Here is a 19,191-nt window from a genome sequence, read left to right as displayed (position 1 = left end):
TTATTCCCCACTGCTCAGTGTAAGCTGAAGCATCTGTTTCTGTCTTTGCTTATTTTTCTTGTTGTTTTGCAGCTTGGGATGAAGCCATGCCTCTGTTTTCGCAGCGTCTTGTGCAGTGACTCTGCATTTGCTCCTGTGCGTCTGCTTCCATGTCTCCCACCATCTCTGCTGCACAAACACCTGGATTCTTGTTTCGGCCCAACAGGTGAAGGAGCAGCGTGGAAGATGGGGGGGACCGTCAGCGGGAAGATCACCCCAGAAATGTTTTGAGTCGTGCCAAAAGCTTTGCTCACCAATCGCAGATTCTGCAGCACCAGCAAATCTGCCCCAGGGAGAGACCCCAGCCATGCGGCAGTGTGAGATGAGCTTTGCCAGGGCTCAGCACGCGCTGGTCACTGGAGGATGCTCTTACAGAAGCCCTCCAGATGCCAGGAGAAGAGAAAAGCTTCAGCCACAGCCTGCGGCTCATCCAGCATCACCACATTCACCAGGGAAAAACCCCGAAGAAGAGCTTTGGCTGGAACAGAGCCAGCATCTGCTGGGCTACAGTCAAACTGGTGTTTCTGAAGATATAAAAGAGAGAAGGTTCTCCAGAGAAGAACGTTTCATGTCTATCAGTAACAGAAGGACCTGGACTTCTACACTGCCAATTCGGTGTACAGAGATATTCTCCCTTGTAGCACAAGTTAAATGTTTTCTTTGTTGGCTCTGCCTGCCTGCATGGAGTCTTCCAGACAAATCAAGATTTTCAAGGTTAGTCCTGAAGAATCAGGTGGGTCATGGCCTGGTGGGGACTCATCTGATCGCTGGGTTTGGGGAACAGCTGCTCCATCGAAGCGGCATGTTCCTGCGGCTGCGTAACGCAGAGAAAGTTTTAATGTGGTTTTCTTGGACATGTCTCCATGTATGATTTGTCCTATAGAAGGGCCTCTTCCTCCCCTTTGGCTGTGGAGGTGGCCATGGGTTATGGGCTCAGGCTGAGGGGTGAGGTGACTCTCATTGAAGGGCCTCAGACATGTTCTCCTTGATCTTCATCTTCCCTCTGGAGATGTTGCAGGTGATCACCACTCTGACATCCCTGCCTGTGTGGGTTTGCCAGATGCTGTGGGGGCAAAGCAACCCTGATAGCTCCTCTTCTTTAAGCCAATGGTGACAACCTCGTTTTTGCTTTTGGGCTCTGTATTGGGTGTGTAAACCGAGGCAGGAGGACGCTGTGGGGTTAGGAGTGGCGGGGATGGGGGCGAGGATGGCTTACGGGCTGTGTGTGGCTGGAGGAGCGGGGATGGTGGTGTGGTGCACCTTGTTGGGGTGCATGATCTGGGCGCAGAGCCCTGAGTGCTAGGTGCCCGGTGTCACATTCTGTGGTGCAGTGTCCGAGGGGCTGGGGTGCACCCTGTTGGGGTGCACGGTCTGGGTGCACTGTCTGAAGTGGTAGGGTGCAGGGTCCCAGGTGCTGGTGCCTGGGTGCAGGGTCCTGGTTGCCATGTACAAGGTCCCAGATGCTGGGGTGCAGGGTCCAGGAGCAGGGCCCTGGCTGCTGTGTGCAGGGACTGAGCGCAAGGCTCTGGGTGCAGGGTCCTGGGTGCAGAGACCTGGTGCAGGGTGCTGGCTGCAATGTCCTGGGTGCAAAGCCCTGGGCTGCATGTGCACAGGGAACTGCTTGGGCTGCAGATGATGCAGATAGGACAGAGCTGAGCCTGGAGGATGGGGCTGGGAGCAGCCTGCTGCGTTCCCCCTGCCCAGAAGAGGAGGGGCGGGAGCCAGCTGTGGCAGGGAGGCGTCCAGGTTTGGGTGCAAGGCTGGGGGAAAGTCTTGGAAGCAGAGCACAGAGGCTTTGCTTTAGGTTAAACTGGTGTTACTGTAAGTTGACAGTGTCCAGATGTGAAATCTGCTACAGCTGCAGCAAGGACCAGATGTTTCTCTTGCTACCGATGCAGCCTTACCTCAGCGGCAGTGTCCTGGGGAGGATGGCTGCTCCGGTGGGTGTTCGGCGATGAGCCTCTCAGGCTGACGCAAGTGTTGTGCATGAATTCATCACCTCCCTGCAGAACCAGGCAGTGCCGTCTAAGCTGTTACTAAGTGCAAATGCTGTTATTCTGGTCTTAATACACAGATGTCGATGGTCCAGCTCAAATGACCCTTGCCTGGGAGTTTCCCAGTCTGGTCTCACTCCTGCTGAAACGTTTTGACTGTGTTTGAGGCTGCCTGCAGCCGTGATAATTTGCAAGTATTTCACAGGAAAAAAAAATTGAAACCTACATGATCTAACTGAGGTGTGTTTATTGTGTTTGATTCTGGAGTGGGACATCTCCTTTTAAATGGGAACTGAGCTGGGAGTACTCTTGCGATGGAATTATACATGAAGACTTAGCACTCACAGTCCCATAGAAGTGTTGGGTTTTTGGGGTCAATTTAATGCACGCCTGGGAGAAGCCTTTAAAGAAAGGTGTGAGGCAGTGGAGGGAGATAGACCATAGCACTTTTGTCTTTTGAAATATTCATACGTTTACTTTTTCTCCAATTTTAGGCAGTTTTTTAATGCTGGGCTGCAGGTGGGAACCTGCTCAGAACTGCCACCTGCAGCTCCTGCTCTGGCTGTGTGGAGGCTCTGCTGCCTTGTGTGCTGCAGCAAGTCGTATTGCTTTGCTTTGGAGCCATCCAGAGGATTGTAGGGAGAAGGTGCTTTGCTGTCAAAGACCAGGAAGAATAGCTGAGTATGGGAGCTGGTGTGTCACCACAGACTTTCCAGGCAGCCCTGAAGCTGGGCTATTCTGTTCATGCAATGCTGGTAACTCCCCGTACCGACGTCTGCCTTGTTTTCCTGGCTTGCGGAGGCAAACCCTGACCTAGAGCTTGCGAAAGAGCCCGGTTGTTCCTGTTCAGCACGCTCAGGGTGCTTGGTTTCTGTTTCATGCCCCTGTAATGTTTGAGGATATCGATGGCATCTTCTCAGAGGAGGAGAGGAATGCTTTGGAAGGTGTAAGAAGCAGGAGTCAGAGCACAGCTGATCTCACGCTGCTCTTTAATTTTGATGGTTTTGTACCTCCCCTTCCGTGTAGGAAAAATGTTTGCTCTGGGAATAAAGCTGGAGAGGTGCAGGTCAGCTGTACAAATGCTGTTTGGTGCTGCGGGAGCTGGATGCACACACAGCCCTTTTCATTTGTCTGTGCTCCCATTTCTCCTCCGCTAGAGCAGCTCCAGAGCTTTGCTGCCACAGTCTGGGTTCCCACGCAAAACGTCCCTTTCTTGTCCTTTTTCTTGTGCCAGCTTTATCCTTTCTGCTCTGCAGAAGACTTCATTTCCCCCTAAAAGATCCTGATGTCTTGAAACCTGCCGGTGTCCATGTGATTGTGCCCGAGGGGCCGGTGGGAAGCCCTCTCCAGCCACCTCCGCTGGTGGGTACAAGTGTGAGACTTGTAGAGACCCCACCGCAGGGCAAGCTCTGAGGGCACAGAGAGTATTTCACTGGTTTCAGAGGTTTTTCACCTTCAGCTGCAGGAGGATCTGGGCTCACAGAGGCTTTTTGGCCTTGGTATTGACGGTTGCATGGCTGACTCCAGCAGCTCCCTGTCAAAGGGAAGCAGATAAGCATTACTGCTGCTTTTGAAGTGTCTGAAGTGCTACAATTCTGTCAAAACAGCTGGGTGCTCCTTATCTTGTCTTGCATTTGCATGTCCAAGGTCCTTTGCATGTTCATGTAAGGTCTGGATTTGCTCTTTGTTCCAGCAAGTCAGGGGATGAAACAGCAGCATCCGCAGGAAGATCCCGAGATAACTCCTGAGCATTATCTGTCCTCCAGACAGAAAGCAAAAGTCCTGGGAGGGTGGACCTGGCAGATCCTCAAGGCAAGGAGAACTCCTCCAGCAAGCCCCTGAACAGTGCTGCCCACCGGAGCAGGGAGCCCGTGAAGGTACAAGGGCTTTCCCACCTTGGCTGTGTGGGTGGGAAATGCCTTCTCTCCAGTTCACCACAGAGAAGCCCCACAACTGCAGCGGCTGGGGAGAGGAGGTGATGGGGAAAACGTTTGGTCCAACTTACATTTATTAATGCTCAGAGGAGTCTCACCCAGGAGAACTGGCAGGCACGAGGTTGTAGGAGATGTGTGTCTGGGAACGTGCTCCCATAACCATCATCGGGTGCAAAGCCAGGACACCCTGCGATGTCCCAGTGCTGCATTCAACTCCTGTGCGATGGATTAAAATTGCCTGCCAGCCGAGTTGCAAAATGGCTTGAAAACTAAACAGTAAAGAGGGAGTCTGAAATTTTAGGGAATAGTGCTGTGCGTTAGTACTTTCCTGACTCATCTAAAAGGTGCTGGGTCTTGGTGAAGTCCTGCAGGCCAGTGTCAGCTTTGCTGCTGATTAAGATTTTGCTAACCACAAGCAGGCTCGTGCTTTGTTGCCTCCCAGACCGTAGCTGTGTGGCCAAAATGAGGTGTAGGTGCTGTGGCTGAAGTCAGAGTGAGCGTGTTGCTATACAGCTAAAAAGCACAGCCCTTCTGCTGGGGATGTGGCTTTGGTCTGTGTTTGTCCCCAGCATCATCAGTAAATAACAGTGTTGCTCTCCGGCAATGCAGAGTTTACTCTGCAGGAAAGAGATCATTTACAAAAGGGGGAAAAAAGTATGTCAGAGTCGACACCTACCGATGTGCAGGGAAATGATGAATCTCCTTAAAATGCTCAGTAATTCCCTTTACTCCTACATTGCAGGTCACAGTCCACTCATTTGTTACCAGAGCTGTTCAGTCTGCAAGAGAGTAACTTATCACGGAGATTTAACCGTACTGAAGGTTGTCCTGTGGGCCTGTCGGGATGTATTTTCACTGCAGAGATGAGCATCTGAGATGATAGATCTCCAGCAGTCCTACACCTCTCCTGCCCCTGTGCAGCATTTTCTTGCACAAAAAGAAGCGGTGGCTGCCATGCCGGGGCCAAGGCTGCGCTCTGGGGGCAGCTTCTCTGCAGCCTTTGCAAAGGGGACACCAGGCTGAGACGGCTGGTGGTCTCCCCAGGTCCCATGGGCGGACAAAGTTCCCCCCTGCTCGCTGGAGCACACCACGGAAACGTGACTTACCGCAGCGGGATACACCCCCGTGCCCTGGGGGAGCACAAGGGACCCGTTAGGACATGACACAGCTTGAAGTGGCGATGCTCATATCCCCGAGAGTCTGAAATGGTTGCTCACTTTGGCACCTAGTTTTCCTGGGCTGGAGGACCAGCTCTCCTGAGCTGGAAGGAGCTCCTGGGAGCAGAGGCGATGTGCCCCAGCCTGGGCTCCCACTTGACAGTAACCATGAGGCTCTTTCCCTGGCTTTTGGAGCTAAATACACCAATGAGGATGAGATGTCCTCATTATAGGAGGGCAGTGCAAGAAAAGGGAGCCGGCTGAGCCTGCCTGCTTAGCTGTGCGAGTGTTGTGGTTGAGATGTAAATGTTGACATATATGTAGTGCAGAAGATGTAATGAGATTGAAAATGGAAACATAGTGCGATGGGGGCATAGCGTGATGCCGACACCGAGTTTTGTGATGAGAGGCAAAAAGGGGAGTATGCGACGGGTTGTTAAAATGGAGACATGGCACGCATTGCAGAAAGCAAGATTTTGGTTGAAATGCAGAGTGAAAAAATACAGTGAGATGCAGCAAATGGATTTGGTTGTGAAATGCACGAAATGGTGAGAAGGAAAAATGCCGAGGAGACAGACATGAGGGAACAGAGACAGATCTGTGCAGGAGAAACTGCATGGTGCACGGGGCGTCCTAGGAGGGACGGGCCGTGTGATTTCAACCGGTGTCATTAGAAACCATAAAACTTGACGCTTCTGCCTTGACCCGTGATTGGAAGGTATATCAGGCAGCGCAGCTTTGGGACACCAATGCAACCTTGAAAGCATCCGGTACAAAACGTGTCCCTATTGAAGGCAATGCAAGGATCTGAAAGCAGCTGTTATTTTTAATTTAGTATAACCAAAGTCCGGTTGAAAGCTGGATGAAATACCTAGAGCCAACGCTCTGTGCCAGAAATGATGAACTGTCGTGTAGAGAAAAAAAGAAAAAAATTATGTGTTTATAAAGAATCTGGAAAGTTCTGATGAAGCAACATGTAATTCGTAATGCCATAGAAAATGTCCTCTGTAAGAAAATATTACCTGGCAATGTCTATTTTGTAGTGTTTTGTGCACCTGTAACAAGGGACGGTCTATGGAGGATTTAAGAGATCTCAATCAAGGATTAAACAACATGAGTGCCGTGGGGCTGCGTGGTTAAAGCCAGGGATTCCAGCCCTGTTTGGACCCTTCACTGCACGGGCTTGGCTGACATTTTCAAGAACATATTTTTAGTTAAAGGTTTCCAAAGCTGCCCCACGTTGAAACCTGCTCGGTGCAAAGAGCATGAATCAGGAAGGCGCTCGCTGCCAGCACCAGCACTGCCATTGAATTCTTATCAGGGTATGAAGAGGTCTGGATTATGGGGAAGATGTAAGGAGGAGCTTTCAGAAATAAAACGGTCTGGGTAACAAAAAGCCTTTTCTTCAGGAGGAGGGGGAGAACTTTAACAGAAATTGTTGTAGAAAAGCCACCAGGAATGAAAGCCCTCTATTTAAAAATCCCTGGGTGAAAGCTGCCCATCACTCACTCCTGGCACCTGCCACAGAATGGCATCAAATCTTCCTTTTTGTGGCATAACTCATTTTAATCAGGGTGGAGATCTGAACTGATAATTTCTTTTGTGCTCTTTATGTTGCCAGCCTTTTAATGGTGACCCAGGAAGGGGTCTGGGCTGCCTCTCCCCGGTGAACTGCCTGGTACATGGTTTCCACATGCCCTCTGGTGAGCCGAAAATTTAAGCCTTGCTGTCAGGTGCAAGGAGTACTGTAAGAAAACACACACCACAAACATTCATCTCTGCCTTATATATAAAGAGGAAATAAAAGCACAAGGGAGAAGCCCTGTAGCACAAGGAGAACCCCAAGAAAAACTGGTATTTGTAATCAGGGAAGCTAATTCCAGCAGTTGTCAGCTGTCACTATTTTTACTGTGATAATGGTGACCGTGGGTGTGTGGATCCGGCTTTTCCCCTTGCCAGGGATACTTGGGGCTGATCCTTAGATATGAGTCAATATTTTTATATTTAAAAAAACAAAACAAAACATTAAGCTTCCAGTTCTCATGGTGGCAGGGAAAACCTGAGCTAAGCGAAGCCTAGCAGGACTCCAGATCTCAGCCATTTTTTTGAGGCATGCTTTTTTGGTTTGGTTTGCTTATAAAAACAGGAGGTTTAAAACGAAATCACTTCTGTATTTGCATATAGTAAAAAAATCCGGGTAGAGATGTGATCTCTTAAACCCTGTGCTCCCATTATGATTTTGGGACCAGCTGTATCTTCCCCCCGGTCAAGGGTATGACATGTCAGACGATGGTTCAGTTCAGACGATGGTTCAGCTCAGGTTAACCAGCCTGCTGCAGCAAGTGCCAGCAGCATGCTTCATCTTTGGGGCTTTTCTTTGCTTCCAAACCTGTCCGGGACAGGATAGCTCTTACTGCTCCAGACCTTGAACAGGCAGCAGCAATCCTATAGCTATATTTACTCATACAGAAACTCTGCTCTACTATATTGCTTCTGCTAACTGGGCTGCAGATCTTCCTTCATCTTTCCAGCGGTTTAACAATGCACTGGGCTCCCCCTGTTATTCCTAACGGGGTACATTTTGCAGAGATGCATGGATGCCTGCTGTAGGGCTCACAGTCTGCAAGGATGCACATGTGTGAGGGACTGAAAGAGTTAACGCCTGTCAATGTCTCAAACATGGTAGCAACCAAGGTACAGTCTGCATAACAAAGAGGGCCATTAGCAAGAAGTTGGCTGGCATGGGCACAGGGGGTGTGCCGGAGGGGATGCAGTCCTCTGTTCTGGCAGACCCAGCCTGGTAACCCACCACATATGGCCAGAGGCCACCCAAAGCTTATTTGAGGAGGGGGCTTGTAGCTCCTTGGAAAGTCCCTGAGACCACCACCCCAATGAACCGCACGTGCTCAGTAGATAAAGAACCCTCTGGAACAGTACTATATATGTTGAGAACTGTCTAGAATGAACCCATATAAGTCTTCAAGAGGCGTGACTGTGGATGGAGATTGAGACTAGAAAAGGCACAACTGCAGAGAGCCACGTTGGGCGCGCCCATCGCTGGAGGATTCCCACGCTTGTCGTCGATGCCACGGGACCCAAGGGTGGTGACTCTCTCTTTTCTTTTCCCCCTCTTTCTTTTTTTTTCCTCCTCTCTTTTCTCTCTTCTTGTGAATGTTTTGCTGCAACCCACGCTGCCCACCGTTATGCCTTCCACAGTTTGGATTGTTGAAATAAAGCGTTCAAAGTGATCGTTTGGTGTCGTTTCACCTTAATTTAGCCCGGGGGGATCCCAGAACCTCTACGACCCTCTGGTCCGGTCTGGGTCATAACAAATTTGGTGCAGTCGGCAGGATCCCCTCATTGGTGCTAAAGCGATCACTGGGACCAGGCTTTTACCAAAGCCCCTCTCTGAGAGGAGTCATACACCAGGGGAGACAGTCCTCTGAGGACCAGTACGGGATCTGGTCCCTGTAATTGTATACTCATGATGGCCTCCCTGGGAGGACCGATTGTAGATTGCACCCCTCTCCTGGAGAGGTTAGAGGGCTATAGCGCCCGACCTTCTCTCTCTGGCATGACTTGGGCCCACAATAATTGGCACGATCCACAAGCGGTAGCCGACAGAATTTCCGCCTTGGCTAATGAACAAAAACTGAAACGAGGGAAGGGGAAGGCAGTAGTTTGTGCGGTTTTAGGAGCAGCTCTGGTGGCAGCACAACGGAATAAACACATGGCCCAACACGTGGAAGGGGAGACAATAAAATCCCTTCAAGATCTGGTGGGGGCTCTGCAGGAGCAATTAGGAAATGAGACAAGACATCTCTCCGATCAGCTTACTGCCGAGTGGGTGACGAACCAATGGCTACACAGCGCTTTGACGGAGGCTTTGGAGCGGGAGCGAATATTGTGGGAACAATTAGATGAAATCTGCTTCCCAATGGGTGTAGAAAATTCGGATGCCGATTCTGACGAGGGGAAAAATCCAAAATCGTTGTACCCTCTTAAAGACCTAGACACTATAAGAGAAATATTTTCCCTTGGAGGCGAGGGAGCTGTAATGCGACCTTTGATTAAAACCGAGACTGGATGGTGGTCAAGGAGGGGCCCAACAAGTTACCACTCATATCATTCCCTGTTCTCCCACTGATTTGGGTAAAATTCAGGAGAAATATTCCCAGGGCCCCTGAGAAACTGAAACTGAGTATGTGTGGAGAGTGTCTCTTACCGGGGGTGACCGTATCTTGCTGAGTGAGGACGAGGCGAGAGGATATTGGGGTCCGGGAGTTTTTCCAATCACAAATGACAATAGAGAACCCTGGTCCCTGACCCAAAGAGTGGCATACTGGGCGGGTGGATTGGATCCCATGGAAATGGGAGACCCCTTCTCGATTAAAACGCCTACGGTGGGACACATTTTAGAGAGCGTACAGAAAACTGCGTGTCTGCAGTTGATGCATGACCGGTTATTGGTTCCGCAACAGCCCTCTCCCATGCAATATGTGGCAGACCCCGACAGGTTGCATCCCCTGATAAGAGGATTACCTGATGCTTTGAAATTATATGCAGTGCAACTACAAGGTCGGTTGAGGGCGCCCCGACCCCGGAGGAGGGGAGGTCCCCGGGAGATGACATGGGGAGAGGTGGCACAAGAATTGATTAATTACGGGAGACGGATGGGATTTACAGGCCAGGGAGAGACAAAATCCAAGGCGGACCTTAGGAGGGTGGAAGGCAATGGGGGAATAAAAGCTGCACCCCCCAGGCCAACGCGGCTCCCTGATAGTGAAAGATATGCGTTATGGACAGAAGGCATCTCAAAGGGGATTCCCAGGGAGGTGATGGACGGGTTACCCACCCCCAATCTGGAAAGTTTGGTGAAAGGCTGGGACAAAATAAAGGAAACCCCATCTCCCTTGAACCCCAAGGATTTTGTCCTCCTATGCCAGGAACCCGAAACAATAATCCCGTCTGCCCCCCGGGAGACTGCGTTGATCGATCTGAGCATCCCGGAGTCCGGAAACCCCCTCCACCGTCCCCAGTTGGTGAGCCGCGGGATGGCTGGTGGATCTATTTAAGGGGGCTCACAGAAAACGACAAAGGGGACTTGTTAATTACCTTTCCCCTGGGTCCCTTTAAAACTCCAGTCACCTTTTTAGTAGATACCGGAGCCCAGATGTGGGCTCTCTGGGAGGATGTGGCTAACCGCTACGGGATAGTGGCGGATAAAAAGCGAATTTGGGTTACTGATGTGTTTGGACATTCCAGACCCCAACCGACTGCTCGAGTAAAATGCTGGTTGGCTGGGGACGAATCCCCGATAGAGGCTTTGATGATATTGGGGAGGTTGCCGACGAACATTGTGGGACTGAGGGTTTCAGTTGTTCAGTGAGTCATTCTTTGCATTGTTTGCCTGATCCTGTTAGGCCCGTTGCTGTTCTTTATTAGGGAAAAGATGGTGTGGGGAAAGTTTATATTCTTACTTTCTGAATGTATAATCTTGTCTCAGTCAACAGGGAATCTGAATAACCGACCCAACCTGGCATGGGAATTGATTACTGGTTTTGTCCGAATCTGGAATCGAACAGACCAAGGGTTTTGCATGGACCTCCCTATGTCCGTGTCAGAGGGTCTCAAATTCGCCGTTATTTGGTTAAGTCTCTCATGAGTGTTAAATTCAAAATTAGAAACGTTAAACAAAAAGTGTATTCGGAATACTCTCTGGAGGGAACAATGTTTGTGGGGAATTGACTACACACCTCCTCCGGGGTGGGAAGCTGACTACATACCCTCTCCAGTAGCCTATAGATTTCCAGTTAACACGACTTGGAGGGATATGTGGAAGGCTACGTGCTGGAAGCAACAGCTCTGTATGGGAACTATGAGTGCTGCCCTTGCAGCCTGAGAGGGTTGGACAGCGTGTCCCCAGGAACTGCAACTCCCTTGCATGTCTGTGCTGAATTCGAAGTGGTGTCCCCGGGAGGAGGAGGTCCCTTGTAATCTGGTACGGTGGTGGGACCCTCCCCCTCACGGTGAACCCCTACAACATGAATGTAATGTTCCGTTATCCCCGGGCTGGTGTATTCAAATTCTTTGCAGATGGGGTGGCTATGCCCACCAAAATCGTTCTCATTATGAATACGCTTGGTCCCTTAAGCATGCTGTACTTGATCCAGACAATGTAATTGATGCGCGGGAAATAGATCCCCTACCCTATAAGAACACCCCCTTAATGACCTGTTCACGGACCATTGGTTGTGAATCGTTAACATGGGACCCTATAGAAACATGGTATGTCTCAGAATTGCGAACTTTCATTCGGGATATGTGTACTTGTTGGGGTTTTTCCAGTACCAGGATTTAAACCTAGAGACCCCAGGTGCAAAGGGCCCGTTACCAGTCGAAAAACTGCGTTAAACTGTGGAGTCACACTTAACCACGAAACCAAGTGGAACCTTGTGTGGAAAGGAGAAATCGGAATAACTAAATCCTATGACCCATTAACGTGCTCCACTACTAGATACCCATCCCCTCAGGCACCTTTTGGGCATGTTCGAATGGGAAAATGTACTCACACCTGCATGTACACGAAATGGCAGGTTTACGCTGTACCATCGGCGTTCCAACAATGTGCCCTTCTAGAGTGTTCAATTTCTCAGTGCCCCATCGTAACAGAAGGCACCGGGAAAGTGATGAACCCGAGGCGCGACCTGAGTGGGCAGTGCGTGGAGTTCAGGTGCCTGATTATTATACCTGGGGCATGACAACATCTCTGATGTTGGAGAATATATTTACCCCATATGTGACCCTTAAAAGGCACTGATTCGTTTTAGAAAATCTGACCTGGCAAGTACACATCCTAAGCAATTGGACCCGTTATGCTTTCGGGGAAACGAATTTACAGATTCAACAAGTGTCTAAAATGACTTTGCAAAACAGATTAGGTTTAGATATGTTATTGTTAAAGGAGCAAGGTGTATGTGGAATGTTAAATCTCACCGATGGAGAATGTTGTCTCACCATACACAAAGCAACCACCACCACAGAAGAAGCGTGAGAGAAGGTGAGAGGTGACAGAGAAAACTGGAGAACTTTTTCAAGCGATGCAGCCCAAGGATCGGTTTAACAGCTGGGATCCGAAAACTTGGCTCACCTCTCTTGTAGGCTCACTGGGACTTACAGGTTGGGGAAAATGGCTTGTAAACGTTGGCCTCATGATACTGTGTGGATTTTTATTTTTGATGATGGGCCTTGCAATAGGCAGATGTATGATCTCTCGCTTGCTATCCTCCATTACATCTATTCGTCATGTACGGATCACAACGGTCGAGTAAGACCTCAGGGAAAGTGACTTTTAAGTATTGTTGTAATGTTAGGGCTGTTGCCTATTCTTGTTACTCTTACCTTGTGTTTCCTCTCTCTGCTGTCTGTGAAGTTGCCACCCTGGATGAGGATTATATGGACCATGTTTGAGCCACGGGGTGGTGTGAGGGACTGAAAGAGTTAACGCCTGTCAATGTCTCAAACATGGTAGCAACCAAGGTACAACCTGCATAACAAAGAGGGCCATTAGCAAGAAGTTGGCTGGCATGGGCCCAGGGGGTGTGCCGGAGGGGATGCAGTCCTCTGTTCTGGCAGACCCAGCCTGGTAACCCACCCCATATGGCCAGAGGCCACCCAAAGCTTATTTGAGGAGGGGGCTTGTGGCTCCTTGGAAAGTCCCTAAGACCACCACCCCAATAAACCGCACATGCTCAGTAGATAAAGAACCCTCTGGAACACTACTATATATGTTGAGAACTGTCTAGAATGAACCCATGTAAGTCTTCAAGAGGCGTGACTGTGGACGGAGATTTAGACTAGAAAAGGCACAGTTGCAAAGAGCCACGTTGGGCGCGCCCATCGCCGTAGGATTCCCACACTCGTCGCCGACGCCGTGGGATCCAAGGGTGGTGACTCTCTCTTTTCTTTTCCCCCTCTTTCTTTTTTTTCCCTCTCTTTTCTCTCTTCTTGTGAACGTTTTGCTGCAACCCACGCTGCCCACCGTTATGCCTTCCACAATTTGGATTGTTGAAATAAAGCATTCAAAGTGATCGTTTCACCTTAATTTAGCCCGGGGGGATCCCAGAACCTCTGCGACCCTCTGGTCTGTCCGGTCTGGGTCGTAACAACATGCTACAGTTAGTACTGTTTGTTTTCTCTACCATTCCCTGTCATTTAGATTGCCTAGGAAGTAACTTACAGGGGTTATAAAAGGTTCCTCTAATATAACCCGTATATGTTTATAATTTGCCTGGCTATTTTAAAATCTTCTGTAATAATGTGGCCTTTGAAAGGACTGCACATTGAGGTTCTCTCTCACAAGCCTTTTTCCCCTCTAATAAACAGAGACAGCAGAAAAGAGATAATCCTCTATTTCTACAGACAAAACCTGTTAAGTATCTTTCAATGCTATCATTACCTTGCGAGCGTTAGCCAGCAGCTAGATGTTGGCTGCATGTATAGGAGTGATTAAGTTAAAGGTTTTCATTCCTGGGGGGTTTTCTAGGTTTTTGGAGTGTTTCTTTGCAGGACTGTGCTGAACTGTTTCCCTGGGCAGCCAAGGTTTTCCTACTTAAAGGTGTGTTACCCCAGAAATTCAGGTCTCTCAATCAGCAGCTGCCTGTGAAACTCCAGCTATTTTCACCTTAGAACAGCAGCTCACTGCTAGCCAAAAGAAGATGATGGAGGAAAACAGGAGGGAAGGACTGCATATGGTCCCCTCTGCCTGTCTGCATCAGTGTCAGCACTGAAATAGGCCTCCATCCCCATCCCAAAGCCTCTGCTTTTGGGACTGGGAGTGACACACAGCGTCCTAGAAACTCCTAAGCTCCTGGAAATGGTGATGTATGACATGCAATTTGGAAGTAAATGCTGATTTATATCTGAATACAATTTTGAAAAGATACACAAAAATAACACCCAGAGATGCTGAGTATTCTTGGTAGTAGTAAAGGGCTAAGGGTGGTATTGGGAGACTCTTATGCCAAGCAAAGGATGTGTGGCCTGAAACACAGAAATGGTTGTCTCCATCCAGTAACATAATTAATAAATCTGCTATATTAATATGTACACTGATCTAATAATATAATAATAGGATATATATCCAACTCTGCATACGTCAGGGAAGCAGCTCTGACATCTCTGAGTGTTTGCAGAAAGAGGAGGTTTCTGCCTGGCAGACCGGGGAGGGTGGCTGAAGGCCTTGGGGACTGGCTATCTGTGATCAGAAGGAATGCAGAGCATGCTTTGCTGAGGGAAAAAGAAAGAAGGAACTATCCTAATCAAGATGGTGAAATGGGCACGTTGAACCATGAAGGCCTGGGACCTTTGCTGGGAGCTCCCCAGTCCTACTGTCTATGGCGGCCTTGGGCCTCCAAGAGGGTGAAGCTGAAGATGCTCCCCACCTCCTGCTTGGATGAAATGAATAGAGGCCAGATTGATATTTGAAATTCGATATTTCCTACTGTTGACAGAGCCACCCACCCGCAGCACTGCCACTTAGCTGGAAGATCACTTGCCCTCTTGTTGAGTAATTTTGTATGTTTTTATGGAGAGCGCTCACCCATTAGAGATATTTACTTATGGAGAGCATCTCCTAATGCCTGAGGATTGCGGATACTTGTGGTTCACTGCTGATATATTTGCTTTGAGCTGATTAAATTCCCCCCTCTGAGAAATGCAGAGTAATTGGTGGCATCCTCGTTTCATGTGAGCAGTTCTCATCTTTTCTGAAAGGGAGATGGAAGGCAGAGCAGTGAGGAGCAGTTGCATCAGGATAATCATGTCCCAGCCACGTTAGAGACTTCTGCGTAATCGGTGGTGTTTGTCAGAAGGAAAGCGTCGTCCCCATCCTTCTGCAGGAATTGCAGGTGAGGGTAATTAGCTGGAATTATTGCATAGGCATGTGGGAAATTACTCACCTCTAAGTGCCTGCATCCCTAGCAGGCTGTTAGCCAGGAGCTCTGTGGTTTCTCCTGGCGCTCAATAGACGCCGTTTGGATCTCCTTGCGTAGCTGTGTGCAGGCGTGTGTTAACATGCACGCAGCTGGGCCACGAGTACCATCGCTGAGCAGAAGCATTAAGCTTACAAGTCAAAGCACGTGCTAAGAACAGCGTAGAGACCCCGGGGCAACGTGAAAAGGACTTGCTGCAAGCTAGAAAAATAGGCTGTAAAGCCGGAGGTAGCTGAATAGGAACAGATTGCAAATATGAACAGCCTGACCCAGGCAGCAAAAGGCTGAAGTCCTTCTCAGCTGAGCCTGGGGCTGGACCAGCACCATTGGCTGCCTGGAGGTGCTGGACCTGGCCAGCGTTGGTCTGAGGGCCGGCCAGAGATGAAAGAAGGGGTACAAGGCTTTGAGTGGGGTAGGCAAAGCCATTTGCAAGGCTGGACTTGCTGGAGAGCCAGCAATGGGAACGAGTCTGACCTGTCCAGGACGGGGGCTCACAAGCGAGCAAGCTGCTGTCATGGACCAGCATTAATGCACCTCGGTCTCATCCAGCATCCCTCAGCAGAAGCTTTAGTCTCAAAGGGTCAGAGCGTCCATGCAGACCGGCCAGGAGCCTGGGAGGAAGGGGCTCAGCTGGCCTGCAGTCACCTCCTGGGCACCTGGACTGAGAAAAAGAGCACAGCGGGAACACCAGCCATCCCAGGGAATGGAGGATAAGGGTGCTTAATTGTATATATTGCATATATTCGCCTCCTGCTCATTAATTATCCTGATTCTTAAGCCATGCTGGTTAGTTAGAGCCATTTGGGGCTGTGGTAAAGATTCCCATCATTTGTATGAAGTACAGGTAGTGGCTAATTGAAGATATATTTACTTTATGCTGATACAGTCTGGTGCTCTTGCCGTTTTTGGGGGTGGCAGTTAATTTTAGTCACATTTGATTTCCTGGGAAGTGCCAGGTAAGCAGACAATTTCTGCTTATGATGAGAAATACCCACAGCTCCTAGTCAGCGTTGACTAAATGAAAATGTACCTGCCTGATGTTAATTAACTAATTCCCGCTATTCCTGGGCAATACTGGTTAATCAGCTATATTCCTTTGATTATCATGACTAACTCCAGCCAATCAATAGGGAGTGTGGAGCATGGTGATTTTATGGAAGTACATTTACCATCTGCTGATTAATTTCTACTGTTCTGAGACAATATCAGCCTGTAAAAGACATTTTTTTTTCTCCTGGTTAGTTATTAGTGTCATACAGTAATGCAGTGTGCAGCAGTGCTTAACTAAAAGCATATTTGCTGTCTAATTCCAATAATTTCTGTAGGATGCTAATTAATAAGCAGCATTTTTTGCCTATACTGTCTCCCGCTGTTTCTAGGGCGTTTGTGATGATCAGGATGAGCTCTAGCTGTTCACTTGTTTTAACACATTTAGTTACTAAACACCTCTGAAAGTCGCAAGTAGCAAAGAGTATTTTGCTCACAGAGGGTAACTCCTTTTGGAAGGAGGTTTTGGTTTTGGGGGTGAAGAGACCTGCTTGTCCCATGAGAAAAACTCCCACCCGACCTTGAGAAATCCACCCGCTCAACAGCGTGTTTCTTGTTTGTGTTTCTTTCTATTCCTCTGGCTGCCATGATCAGTTCCCACCATCCCTGAAGAGCGCTGCTTCATCAGGTACGTATTTTGTTGATAAAGCACAATTTGATCATTTGCATGGAATGGCTGGTATTGTTGTTAAGCAGGGCTAGGCTTGTCTTATGCTGATGAATTCTCTTAATTTCTAGGTAATTAGATTTATTAGATGCATTTTGTACTTATGCCGAACAACTCCCATTATTATTTATGGCTGGGGCACTGGCAGTCAATTGGCGGCATATTTGTCTCAAGCTGCTTCGTTCCCATTCTCCCCGGACGACGTCAGCTAATTGCAGGCGGTTTGTGCACATGGTGAGTAATTCCCCCCTTTCCCGGGGAAATGGGAGCTAATGATGGTTGATCAGGAGCAGATTTGTCATCAGCTGATTAATTCTCAGCATCCCTAGGAATTCCAGCCAACTTAATATACCCAGTTCCTGGCATTCATAAGGACACGGTTGTGATTGGAAACCAGTTTCGTTGTATGCTGGTTGACTGCCATGAAGGCAGGGCATGCTGGAGGGACCAGCGACTTTCTGCAAGGGCAAATTACTCTGAGGCAGCTGCCTGCAGTGGAAATACATATAATTTATGGTGATAAATGCCATCATCTCTATAGGTGGTCAGAATATCTGTTTTTACTCTGGATAAGGCGCTCTCCTTATTCCTGGCAATTTTGAGCAATGAGAGTGATGATGAGCCACGCTTACCTTGTAGTGGCAATTTCTCAGCTTTCTAATGAATTTCAGTGAAGGTATTTTTTTCTAGGGTCATACCCCTTGTCCTAGTGCATTGTGGGTAGCAGTGGCTGAGCAGAGGCATCGGTGGGTTTTAACAAAGATTTCCCATCAGTGTTAGGTAATGGGGATTAATCAAAGGTGTTTTCCTAATAATTTCCACCGTCCCTGAGGAATTGACCATAATTAACTGAACGTGTTTGATTTATGGTAATTAAATCCTGCTGCTGGTGGAGAACACCAGCCAACAAGAGCTTTTCTGCTCATGTTGCTTATGTACTCCAATTCTTGCAGAAGCATGGTCATACAGCAGTGAATGTTCTCATATGTACATTAATTCCCACACCGTCTAGAAAAAGCTGGTTAATCTGAAGCAATTCTGCTGACCAGACCACATTATCCCTAGGAAACTGCAGGTGATGATGGACAGAGACATTCCCGTGCTGCTGTTGGCAGTTCCCCATGTCCCTGGAGAAAGCTGAAGAGCCAGAGATGGTTTCCTGGCAGATCCCTGCCTAGCTGGTCCCTCAGAGATCTGGGAAAAGGTGAGTGTTCAGAGCTGTTTGTTCTTTCTACTGATTTCTTTCCCATTTTTCTGGAAAAAGTTGGGTTATCAGTAACCTTTGGTCACGGGCTGCAACTCCCGTCCTTCCTAGGGAGCTGTGGGAAGCGAAGCCTACTCAGATTTGCCTTATTCATTTAATTGTTGCAAATGCTGAATCATTTTCTTTAATAACCCCCAAGACGTTTTGAGAAAAGCAAAACACCCGTCCTAGCTGCCTTTTGAGAGCCACTTCTAAATGAGCAGCAAACCCTGCCCTTTCCTTGCCCGTTCCCAACCCCATTGACAGGTCTCCCACCAAGAGACTGTCCAAAACGCTCGAAGGTCTTCTGCACCCCTGCCTGGAGCACATTTTGCATTTTTCTCACGTGTCCTGATGGCTTTCAGCAAGCAGGGGTTTAAAAATGAGCATCTGGACAAAGGGACCCTCCATGCTGGGCATGGTCTCTCCTGCCAGGAGACTTGTGTGAAGGGTGCGGGGCTGTTTATGGCTTTCCCCCCCATCAGCAATGCTGTTGTTTCATCCCTTGTGAAAAGAGAATAGAGGGGAAAAAAAAGAAAAGAAAAACCACCTACCCAAGTGGGAGCAAAGAAAATCTGTTGCCACTTGGGTGACATGAGAAACTGGATAGAAAATTAAAGAAAAAAAGAAAAGAAAACTGAGAGGAAGCCACTGCCATGTTGTTCCACCAGAGAGATCACATGGAAAAAAAAGATGAAAAATGATGGGAAAGAAAAGAGAAACAATACTTGCCACCATTTTGTCCCTCAGGGGAAAAATGGTAAGGAGTGAGATAAAGACTGTTGCTGCCCTGCTGTGCTTAAGGAATTTGACACACAGGGAGCAGCAGTGCAGGGGAAATGCCCTGCTTTCTGACCCCAGTGGGAAGAAATAGGGAAAAAATCCCTTCGCTTTGCCCCAAAGAAAATGTGAAGCAAAAAAAGATGAAAATCTGGGGGGAAAAAAAAGTCCGCCATGCTTCATTGAAAAAAGAGAGAAAGTATGAAGAAAGTGAGGAAAAAAATTAGAGAATCAATTAGAAAAACTGTGGAAATGAGAAAAAAATACATTTTGTGGAAGCTGATATTTTGGTAAAAACCAAGAACATGGAATAAAATAAGAAAAAGAAATAAGGATTT

The sequence above is a fragment of the Gymnogyps californianus genome, chromosome 16 (assembly GCF_018139145.2).
Source record: "Gymnogyps californianus isolate 813 chromosome 16, ASM1813914v2, whole genome shotgun sequence".
NCBI classification, from domain to species: Eukaryota; Metazoa; Chordata; class Aves; order Accipitriformes; family Cathartidae; genus Gymnogyps; species Gymnogyps californianus.
Note: the sequence above shows the minus strand (reverse complement) of the source record.